At 36.8% G+C, this 12,008-nt stretch overlaps 1 protein-coding gene and 1 non-coding gene across 6 annotated transcripts in view; one reads left to right on the top strand and one right to left on the bottom strand.

Annotated features, from left to right (window-relative positions):
• The window catches only part of ADD3 (adducin 3), a 124,187-nt gene that overhangs the window by 90,709 nt on the left and 21,470 nt on the right, over positions 1 to 12,008 (bottom strand). The window contains exon 1 of one of the 5 annotated variants that reach the window (XM_035028755.1): positions 2,444 to 2,600. The exons of the other annotated variants lie outside the window; for them this stretch is intronic. The gene's annotated coding sequence lies outside the window, so the exon portion shown is untranslated. Of the gene's footprint in view, positions 1 to 2,443; positions 2,601 to 12,008 lie in introns of those variants that run through there. 5 annotated transcript variants of the gene reach the window in all.
• On the top strand, positions 3,104 to 3,210 carry LOC117998858. Its single transcript, XR_004676103.1, has one exon. It is a non-coding gene; the product is annotated as a U6 spliceosomal RNA (small nuclear RNA).

Here is a 12,008-nt window from a genome sequence, read left to right as displayed (position 1 = left end):
TATGTATTCTACTTTCTCAAATTTTTTGTTTAGTCTTTTTTTTTTTTTTTTAAGATTTTATTTATTTGTTAACAGAGAGACAGCAAGAGAGGGAACACAAGCAGGGAGAATGGGGGAGGGAGAAGCAGGCTTCCCGCCAAGCAGGGAGCCAGATGTGGGACTCGATCCCAGGACCCTGGGATCATGACCTGAGCCGAAGGCAGACGCTTAATGGCTGAGCCACCCAGGTGCCCTACTTTCTCAAAATTTTAATAGCTAGTTTAGATTAACATTAATTTAAAATCTCTAGTATAATTTTAGACAAAGAACAAAATCAAATTATTTCATCATTAGTAGAAGCTTTCTTTTGAAATAACTGGATGGTGGAAATTGTTGAAGTAGTACTTATTTGTAATTATCAGGAGAATTAGATTTGGCTCCTGAGTCTAAGAAGTGAAAAAAAAACTGATGGAAAAAAGTACCAAAGCAAACTCAGTTATAAGATTATTATTATCGGGGTGCCTGGGTGGCTCAGTCGGTTAAGCATCTGCCTTCGGCTCAGGTCATGATCCCGGGGGTCCTGGGATCGAGCCCCGCGTCAGGCTCCTCGCTCTGTGGGGAGCCTGCTTCTCCCTCTCCTCCCCACTTGTGCTCTCTCTCATTATCTCTGTCTCTCTCTCAAATAAATAAATCTAAAAATAAAAAAATTTAAAGATTATTATTATATTAGTGTGCTAATTCTAAACTAAAATCCACATTCCATGTTATTCCAGAATATTTCCTGATTTAAGAAATAGTATTTTAATTGAAATGAATTGTATTTTCTCTTTTTAAAGCATGAGGGTTTTTTGTAAAATGATTTATAGGATTATTTCTCAGCTCACCTAACATATACCTCGATAAACACTTCCAAGTCATTTGGGCAAGACTGACTTTCACAAACACACTGCCATGAACAAAAACACTTTTGCACTAGAGTCAAACCTCCTGAATGCCTGTGCTCTTTGTCTCCTCCTGGCTGCCTTACCACCACTGCCCTCACTGCTTCCCTCCCAAGAATATAGAATGTTAGCTTAAAATAACTGTTATTTAATATAGTTGTGTTTTAAATCATCGTATTTTTCTTAATGTTAATGTGCTTGTCCACAGAATAGGAAGCTGTTTTTTAATTATCGCAAGCTCTGACATAAATAATAATGCCTTTAAAAAGACAATACTATTTATAAACTACTACGGAATTCCTTACCTACAACTACCTACTCACAAAGTACATTTCCAAAGAATGAGACCTCTTTTTGCAACACATAAAGTCAAAATCTTCGAGGACTTTTACATAAGAAATTTAATAGAAGGTCCATGAATCCCAAGAGAGTCCATAGATAAACTTCAGAAAAATTAATTTGGGATCTCTCAAATTAAAAATAAACTAGGGGGGCGCCTGGGTGGCTCAGTTGGTTAAGCGACTGCCTTCGGCTCAGGTCATGATCCTGGAGTCCCGGGATCGAGTCCCGCATCGGGCTCCCTGCTCAGCAGGGAGTCTGCTTCTCCCTCTGACCCTCACCCCTCTCATTCTCTCTCTCAAATAAATAAATAAAATCTTTAAAAAATAAAAAAAAATAAAAATAAAAATAAACTAGGGGCACCTGGGTGGCTCAGTCGTTAAGCGTCTGCCTTCAGCTCAGGTCATGATCCCAGGGTCCTGGGATCGAGCCCCGCATCGGGCTCCCTGCTCCGCGGGAAGCCTGCTTCTCCCTCTCCCACTCCCCGTGCTTGTGTTCCTGCTCTCGCTGTGTCTGTCTCTGTCAAATAAATAAATAAAATCTTAAAAAAAAAATAAACTATATGTGTATTTTGGGTGAATCCATAGCTTTCATCAGATTCTCAAAGCGGCCTGTGACTCCAAAAGTTTAGGAAGTGATCTAACTAGATTGGGGGTTTTAAGTCTGGTTTTATGGGTACATGCCTATCAGCTGTGAGGTATCTATCACAAGTAACTAATTTTGTGATTAAGTACCCAAGTTTGTGAAATATCTGCTTTTTTGAAATACATAATGGAACAGTCCCATAGTTACCTTTATATTAACATAACTTTCATTTCCTTGCATTTCTTGTATGACAGAGACAGAAAGAGCCCATAATTCAGAGCACAGCCATGGAAATATGCTGTGCATGTGAATTCCCTATGTTACATGTAATCCAGCAGCAAAAAGCTTGAGAATCGTTTTGAACCACTCCCCTCATTTTATAGAAGAACAAATTTAGGCTCAGAGATGAAGTGATTTGTTCAGTTACACAGGAGTCCTGGAACTTCAATCAATATAATCCTAAACAGCGCTGGGATTAGAATGAATGCCTACACTGGAATTTTCTTAGTCTGGAGAGTGGCTATAAAAAAAAACAATTTTATACCTTGGTATTCAATAAAGTTCCATCCTTGGAATACTTCTCTCACTCTGTCACTCACCTTGGACAACCTCATTTGCCTCCCACAACTTCAACTATCATTTCTTCTAATTCACAAATCTGTATTTCCAGGCCTGTCAAACTTCTTGCTTGTAGCTCCAGATATATACGTCCAGTTGCTCACTTTATATCTCCTACTGTTATGCAAGTTTCTCAACCTTTACATGTTAAAAAAAAAAAAAAAATCAAACTCATATTACCCACACATTCTTCAATGGGGAGGAGGATGGAGAGGGAAGAGATCTTCAATCCCAGTTTTCTTCTTCTATGCCAAAAACCTAGGAGTTTTTTTAACCAGACTTTTACCTCCCACATCCAGAGAGTAACCAATTCCTTCTGATTTTGCTATTTTTCCTCTCCATCCGAAAGTAGAAGTTTCTTCCTCTCCATCCCTAGGATTACTGGTTTATTTTAGGTACTTGTTCGCTCTCTCTCTCTCAGGGAATACTATAATGATCTTTTTTGCCTTCAACCCTTCATCCCTTCATCTACTTTCAATATTGCTGCCAAAATGAGATTTTTAAAACAAATCTGACCACATCATTCCACTTCCTATAAATCCTTCAGTGGCAACCCATTATTGAAGAATAAAGTCCAAATTCTTTAACATGGTATGTAAATGTCTCCATGATATAATCTTTGCTATAAAACTATTATCTGCATGCTCGTTTCGGCAGCACATACACTAAAATTGGAACGATACAGAGAAGATTAGCATGGCCCCTGCGCAAGGATGACATGCAAATTCGTGAAGCATTCCATATTTTCGATAAAAATTTGCATTATCATAGTTACAAACACGCACAGGTAGACAGCCTCAGCATACAAGAGTAGACACCTTGACATGACTGAAAAAAGTTGATTTAAATGTATCATTTCCTCTTAAGATTGAGTCCAAGAAAGCTAGTTTCAAAATAATCTTCAGATAAAGATTTGCATTATCATTATTGACTTAACAACTGATTCTCTCTTTTAGCCTCACTTTTTGCTTTCAAGTGTTCTGATACGTTAACTAATTTGACTAGACTTGGCCATACACAGTGGCAGTGTAAACCTCAACTGTGTGATGGTTTCAATTCAAGAAAGATGAAAGTGGCCTCAGGAGCGGCCCGATCCCAGAATTTGTAGAGCCCGTGCTGCTTGTGTGCAGACATTAAGCGAAACCACCAAATGTCTCATTTCTGTCCAGCTCTGCTGAATGGGGACTGGACTCACGTGTATCTAGCTGAAAAGGAGAGGCACAGAAATACACATACACCAAAGCTGCTCATCCTCCAACTGAAAGTGTATTAAGCAACTTGCAGATACTCCTATTAGAACCTGCCTTTGTTTATATGCCCACTAGATTCGGGAATGTATCATTTGCAGTACTTGTATTGGTTTAGAATACAGGATTTTAAGATCGTCCAACACTGTACTAGAACATCTCAATAAAATCATGCTACTTCTTTCTATTAAAAAAAAAAAACTATTATCTGCTTTATACTACAATGGAAGAATGAGTACTTAAATTTGCAGTTAACTACTAATTATGGATAACCATTTAAAAATTACTGTGCAAGTACACATATATTAATTGGTTAAACTGTGTATGTGCTGTGTAATCCTGCCAGTGCAATTTGTTCAGTCATGTTTCAGGTAAGCTGGCCTATTAATCACCTCTCAGTCTTGGCAAAAGTTTCACATCGTGTAGGAAAAGCTAATAAGAAAAGGCGGCTTCTGGGACAGTCCGTAACAAAATGGCAGGCTTTGATGGGGACGGCGGTAGCATGAGGGAAGAAATGGACAGGAGGAAAAAGAAGAGTCAAACAATTTCCTAGTCTAAAAAAAACCAATGGTAATCAAAATTAGTCTCACACCAACAGTAGCAGCAGCAGCACCTTGGAAACCTGTTAGAAATGCAAAGTATTGGGCCTTACTCCACACCTGCTGCTTTAGAAAGTGTAGCGTGTGGCCCAGCAATCAATGGTTTAACAAGCCCTCCAGGTACTTCCTGGAGCAACTAAAGTCAGAGAACCACTAGCCTAAAGGGATCACGTGTGACTGGCAGCAAGAGCGCCAGTCCCATTGCAGGGAGCTGAGACAGCATCACAAGCGCAGTTCCCGTTTAGTCAGCTGGTCTCACTTGGCTTTTAAGCTTCTGATCCCATTTCTGTTGCTGAACAGTTCCTTTCTTGTAGAGAATTATCACTCATCTTTAGACTTCCTCACCAAGTAATATCCTTTAGAATAAAGATTGTTCAGGTGAGTCTACTCCCTATTACCTGTAAGTCCTTTAAAACATGGGATGCTGATAGTGTGGGGTTGGGGATGGAGGTGGAAAGAGAATATCAACCAAGAAGAGTTATTAGCATCAAGGGGGCCCTGAGTAGATGGACTCACCGAAGAAAGGAAACCCTATGGATGAGATAATTACCTTTTGTTCCACAAAAGGGTAAGTGTAAAGATCTCATGCTAACATAACACACAAGGAAAAAAAATGTTTATTTTACATTTGGGTACAAAAGAATCCCTCCCTTAAATCCATTTGGGGTTTGATGGTCTAGTCATAAATACTACTTAGCATTAAACATGCCATTTTTAGTTATTCAGGAAATGGCAAGCCAAAGCTAACAGACATGAGGTCTTCCAAATACAACTGAAAATAAAATATCATCTCATGGTTTGGTTTGGCAGTTAATGGTAAGAGAACTTTTTCTGGTAGGAGACTACATTTATACATTATACGTCCCAAAACCTGAAACATGGCTGGCTAAACTTTTTTAGTTTAACTGAATTTATGCACTGGCTCACAATTAGAAGAGTGAATATTTTTAGTATTTTCTATTACTCACAATATGACACAACTTTCTAATTTTCCAACCTAGGGATGATTCCAGAACCACATTTAGCTGTAACATTAAAAAAAAAAAAAAAAGCATGCTCAAATATCATGTTTAAGGAATTCATGGAAAGCAAAGAAATGTCTAAAATCCTTGATGTATATTCAAGTTAGAGAATATAAATAATAGGCTTTGGTACAGATAAGTAATTTGTTTACCCTCAGAGTGCCACTGTCTTAGTTGATAGTCTTAAAACCTCATTTCACAGAGTTAATTACATGGCAGTATCCTGAGTTATTGAAATCTTTGGTTTTCCTTTCAGTTCAAATGAAAACAGCCTATTGCTACTAAAACATCTCTTTACCAAATAGTCGAACTTAAAACAATTACATTTTATTTTACTCTTGAAAAAATATATACAATTTAAATTAGAAAATAGCTTGTTAGTGAAATTACCTGGCCTATCAAAAGTCCATGTAAATTTTTAAATATAAGGAAAGTCACATTCACAAAAAGCATCAAAATGCCCCCAAGAGATAATACCAATATCAATTTAAAGACCTATCCTATGGAAATGAACATTTCTATGTAAAACTGCCTTATAATACTGGTTTTAAAATGAAACTTATAAACACAAGCCTTATATCCCCCAACCCAAGACATCTGTAACTGTCAAAATGTAATTGTGGGTTTTTTTCTTAAAAAGAGTAATCACAAAAATTCTGAAATCTGCTAACACATTACTTAAGGGCTTTGTTTTCCCCCAAGTACATTCTAAGAAACAAGAGTTCCACAGGATATTAATACATTTTATGAGTGACTGATTTCCCTGGTCTATGGGACATTTAATTTGAAATACACTGAGGTTTTTTTGTTTTTGTTTTTTAAAGGTAAACTCAGCAACTGGCAATATTTCTCAGTCTTTGTTATGCTAATGTGCATTATGAACCTTTAAGAGAAAGAGTAAAGAAAATAGTTTTCCAAACATATTTGAAACTATTCTTCCTGGGTAATCTCTTAGAACTACAGAACACAGTGTGGGAAATGTTACTCTGGGGCATGAGGCTTCTAATATGAAAATGACAATGTATTACACTTATATGGGGTTAATTTTGAGATTAAAAAGGATCCATATTAGTTTCTCAGATCTAATCTCTATGATGTTTGAATTCCTTGTCATTTGTGCCAAGTGGTCTTTGATTCAGCCTATCTACCTGTTCACCTTAAACAGAGTATTAGTTTTGAGCTCATTCTATACAGAAACTTGCCTAAAGATATTAAACAATTCATCTGCACTTCAGGATCTTTCTTGTTCACAGAGATTAAGAGGGAAGCAAGTTATGAACCCAGGAACTTTCCAAAATAGAAATAAAAAGTATAATACAATGAAGTTACTGTCACTGCTCTTTATTATTTACAAAATGTATGAAGTATTTGCACTATGTTACAATGTTTGTACTATATACATTTTAACGTAGCACATGCAAATTTTAAATAGAAAAATTAACTTCTTTTTAACTATACTCCAAGAACACGGCTGCTGCTATGAATTCCCCAGAAACGGGCTCATCTGATTAGTACAACTGATCTGCCAGCTGGATGCATCCCAAGTAAATTTCAAACTGGCATTTGGCAAAATATCCCTGTACCCAGCAATTTACACAGAACATAAAGATGCATTCTAGAATTGCCCTGAGAACCAAGCAATTGTATGGTAACATGAATATATTCAACTTACCCTCTTTATGCTAAATTTGCTAGCTGAGCAGTTTAAATGATACTTCAAATTCTGTGCCTGAATTCTGCTTACATTTATTCTGTATTAGTTTGTTGGCATCTAACACTGGATTAGGAAAGACTGCCATCTGGTAGTTATGGCAACCTTTTACTAACTTGGTCGGAAGCTGAAGACCGTGAGCCTCAAATAAATGCAAACCAGGTTTATTACTATGAATATATCAATATCTTTTAAAAAAAAATAGTCATTCAGTAGGGCTTTTCATTTTAGAGAAACACCGTGGGTGCTTGCATGCTCCCACATTATATAATCAACCTACAAAGGTCTAGTTTTAAAAGGGGTTAAAGGGATGATAAATAAATAAGCAATGAGGTCCACACTCCCTTTACCCACAAGGCTGCCACTGTCCCTTTGATAAAGCCTAGGGATGGGAGCCAAATTAGCCCTATTTAAATTGGCCATTTAACTCTAACTTCCCTTAATCACATGGGGGTACATATTTTTTCCTCTGAAAGAAGTTTCAGGTGAGCAATACTTCAGATTAAGTAAATAACAGTATAAAAACAGTAACAACATGTATAGAGCATGTGAGCACACAGTAAAGGTTTTCCAATTCATCATGATCTTATTATACCATGAAGGAAAGCCAGAGAGGTAGAACGACAATGATTATCTTCTATAATTTCCAAAGGTTACCCAGTTATGGTAATGATAGAGCAGGGAAAATTTAATCCACACTACCTAGTTAGAAATTTTATTTTCTTCCTACTATATCAGCTTCTTTCCTGAAATCGTATTTTACAGCTTACATAGCTTTTAGTATTATAAATACGTGTGTGTGTGTATAAAAAGGCTTTGAATCTGAACTTGTCCAAAACTTCCCCGCAGCCCACCTCATCTAGTTTTACTCCTTGAACTTGTTTTTCCTTTGCTCGCCTTATCTTCCCCAAATCAGCAACACTTGCTTGAGCCTGAATTAAAGCAGCAGCGTGTAAATGCAGAATCCAGCCGTCCAGCGCACTTACAAACTGTGATTACATCTACTCCAATTTACAGACTAGCATGCCAACACATGGACTATTTCCCCATGCTCTCATTCTAAATGCAACAATATCAAGGACATAGCCATTAAGAGAGGACCCAGGATTATTAAAGACTTATCCAGCTCAATATGCTTATTCTATCCCATTATTTTACTTCAACCCTCTTTGTCTATAAAAAGCCCCTTCCTTATATGGTCGGTCTTTGAAGTCTCAGATTTGATATTCCTGGCATTTAGAGAAGGAGACTCTTCTGTATCTCTTCCTGAAGACATCTGAAGCATTCTTTGCTGACTGATTTTCAAGATGGGAGAGACGTTCTTTCACACGAGGCTTTTAGATTATTGATCCTGCTCAACAGGCTGTCACTAAGGTGAAGTCTCTTGATTAATGTTTGAGCCACTCACTAGGTACTAGCAGGGGAAAAGGGTGGCCTGGCCAGAATGGGGGCACTCAAGTTGTTCACCAAGAAAAAAAAGGATCAGCTAACACCATTTGGCAAGAGACCCCTTTAAATACAGCATTCTGCTTCATGCTAAAGGACACACATAGTTAATGGAAAACACAACGAGAGCATAATATAGCAAAAGAACAATGGCTCTAGAATCAGACAGACATGGGTTGGAATCTTGATTCTGCTACTTGCTAGCTGACCCAGGGCAAAGTTAAAATGTATCTAAATCTCTTCATTTTAACTAATATCAATCTGGAAGAACTGATGTGAGGATTCAAGATTTTATGTAAAGTACCTGGTCCAGTATCTAGTATATGGCAGGTACCCAATAAACAGTAGCAATTAAAAAACTGTTTTTAAATCACCTGTCTTCATGAAGAAGCTAGTCAGGAGTCCATAATCACTAGAGGTAGTAGGCAGAGTAACTTAAAAAAATGTATCTCATAGATTGGGACTTAGAGAAGGAGAGGTAGTGGCTGCTTGTAGGCAACAGTTCTCAAAACAGCACTGTGATACAAACTGGCTCAGCTAAGTCAGCTGGAATACCTACAGCGAAGGCTTTCTGAGGGAGCATTTCCCTGAACCTCTAACAAGCTCCTAACAGTAAGAATACAACATAAACTCTCTTAACTTTTTATAAAAGTATTTTCCAGTAGAAACATAATGTAAGTCAGAGCTGTTTTTAAATTTTCTAGTAGCCAATTAAAAAAAATAACAGGTGAAATTAATTTTAATACAGTTCATTTAACCTAGTATCAAAATATTTCAACTTAAATGTTAAAAATTGACTTATTTTACATTCTTTTTCCTTGTAGTAGTAAACCTTAGAAACTTAGTATATATTTTACACTTAACATCTCAATTAAGTCCAGCTGCATTTCAAATGGTCAATAGCCACATGTAGCTAGTAGGTACCATACTGAACAGTGGGGCTCTACAATCCTTGCATCAAGCCTGCGCCCTGTCCAAAGAATCTGCTCTAAGACTTGTTGCTCTACTATTCTACTAGGGACCCTAAAAGCCTTGTTAGAAGATCTCACTTTTAAAATGTAAACATCATAATGTATGGTGATTAACATAATAAAAAAATTTTAAAAAAAGACACACACACACACAAAATAAAAACCAAAAAAATAAAATAAAATAAAATAAAATGTAAACATCAGCTGACATTTCAACAGGGATTATGTGACACACCTGGGAAGTAAAGAAGGAAAACTAAAAGGGGGGGGTGCGCTGTGAAGAGAATCTTAAGGAAACCAAAGACGTGTTTTGCGTAGATCACAGGTTAGCTCAGACCCATGCCACTTAAAATCATCTCATAAATCCTTTCTAGGTTGTCAAACCCTAGATTACTATAATAAGATACCTGTGTATCAAAAGCTGGCACAGTCAGCTATGACACAGTATATAACTAGTAACAGCTGTTGGGAGCTGTTAGACATTGGTAGAGGAATGCCAATCACATCAATCAACACCATTTCTTGATTGCCCATTAGTAGAGTGTATTCCAATCAGGTCAGCACCTTTAAAATTCCACAAACCTGAAAGAATTTTTAGTAAATAAGACCTCTGTAAGGGGTCATTAGAACAATGTAAAAGTCTGAACAATTTTTTAAAGCTAATATAATAATCCCTTCTTCCTGAGGTATTGTGATAATTCATGCATTTGGACAATTATGCCTTCAGTTAGGTTTGTTTAAAGTTCAACTGTAACTGTAAACAATTTTCAATCAGGTAAGAAAAGTCTGTGTCATATGGTTCGCTTTTTTGCAATTCAAAAAGTACTTTCAAAGTATGTAAAGTGCAACCAGATGCTATTGGCAAAGAACTGGATTTTCAAATGTGACCGATTTCCAAGAACATTACCACAGATGTGGCCTACACATTGGGTGAGTATAAAGCTTTGAAGAGTTCATATCTAATCTAATCATCTATTTAGAACTCTCCATGCTTTCCCACATTTCAGCGATGGTTCAAATTTTCAAATAGAGTAAATTTCTCAAAAATGCAGAGCGAATCACAAATACATGTATGATTTAAAAACTGCCTCCTCCTAAATAGACTCAGAACACACCATACAGCTGATGTATCATAAAAAGCCCCCACTCTATCAAAAAATACGAATTGATGTTAATACCTGAACAAGAACAATAGATCACTTGCATTATAACATAAAGCTTAGTCAATGAGTGGCAGTTTTCTTCCATTTAGAAAAGTTTTCCTGGGGCACCTGAGTGGCTCAGTTCTTAAGCATCTGCCTTCGGCTCAGGTCATGATCCCAGGGTCCTGGGATCAAGCCCCGCATTGGGCTCCATGCTCAGCGGGAAGCCTGCTTCTCCCTCTCCCACTCCCCCTGCTGTCTCTCTGTCAAATAAATAAATAAAATCTTAAAAAAAAAAAAGTTTTCCTTAGTTCCTGTTACTACAAAAATTTACAGTCATCACTTACTTGTTACTCTGTAGACTAGCTTTCAAAGTAGATGCAAAACACATTTATATTTGAAAATTGCAATAACCCCTGTAGCATTTGTATCATATCTAGGAAAAGATAAAAAGAAGTGTCTTTAATGATTGAGATTTTTCTCTTAAATAGCTGAAATTTAGAAACATGTACAGATGCTATGTTAACGGATTCACAGGATAAGTATACGGAAATAAAATTAAATGGCAAAATTCATTTCTTAGTATTTAAACATGCAGAGGATGAACTATTTCACATCATTACTTTCTGAAACTTTCAGAGAAAGGTCCTGAATTAAAATCTCAATTAACCACAAAGCTTAGTGTTTTGGACAAACATTGAACTGTAGTTAATTTAGTAAACTGGCTAAGTTTCTTTAATATATGACCAACATTCATTTTAGGCATTCCTCCTTCCTCTTCCTTTTCTCACAAACAGGGACTTGGGAGTGGTGGATGTAAGTAAGCAACAATCATTTATTCAAAACAAATTTACTGAGCACCTTATATGTACCAGAATACACATGACATATTTTACATGGCATCTTATTTAATCCTCAAAGCAACCTAAGAAATGGGTATTTTTATCCCAATTCTACATACTAATAAAGAAGGTTCAGAGAAGTAACTTGCTCAAGGCCAGCAGGATTTTAAGTCAAATCTGTCTTATTTGTACAACCCAGCGCTAACTCTTCCCTTTCTATTCCAGCTTGCCTCACTTAAGCTCAACCAACTGAACCTGCCCTCTAAAGTTCTCCTTCAATATTCTTTAGAAGAACTAGTTTTTGGTTGTCAATTATAAAGGGGAAAAATAGCTAAAACTGAGGACCAAGAATGATTTATTTTTTTTGTCTCAGAAGTGTTCTATTTTCCATTAAATTATAGAAGAGTATACATAGAGATGGCTACAGTCCCCCAAATAGACTTCTACTGGAAGAATCCTCAACACTAATGGGGGACAAAAGAATGATATTCTAGTGCTGTGTTGCCCAATTTGGTAGCCACCAGTTACACGTAATTACTGCGTACCTGCAATGTGGCTAGTCTGAA

Source organism: Mirounga leonina, unplaced genomic scaffold (assembly GCF_011800145.1).
Source record: "Mirounga leonina isolate KUSES-001 unplaced genomic scaffold, KU_Mleo_1.0 Mir_114, whole genome shotgun sequence".
NCBI lineage: Eukaryota > Metazoa > Chordata > Mammalia > Carnivora > Phocidae > Mirounga > Mirounga leonina.
Note: the sequence above shows the minus strand (reverse complement) of the source record. Positions and strands in the feature narration are given on the sequence as shown.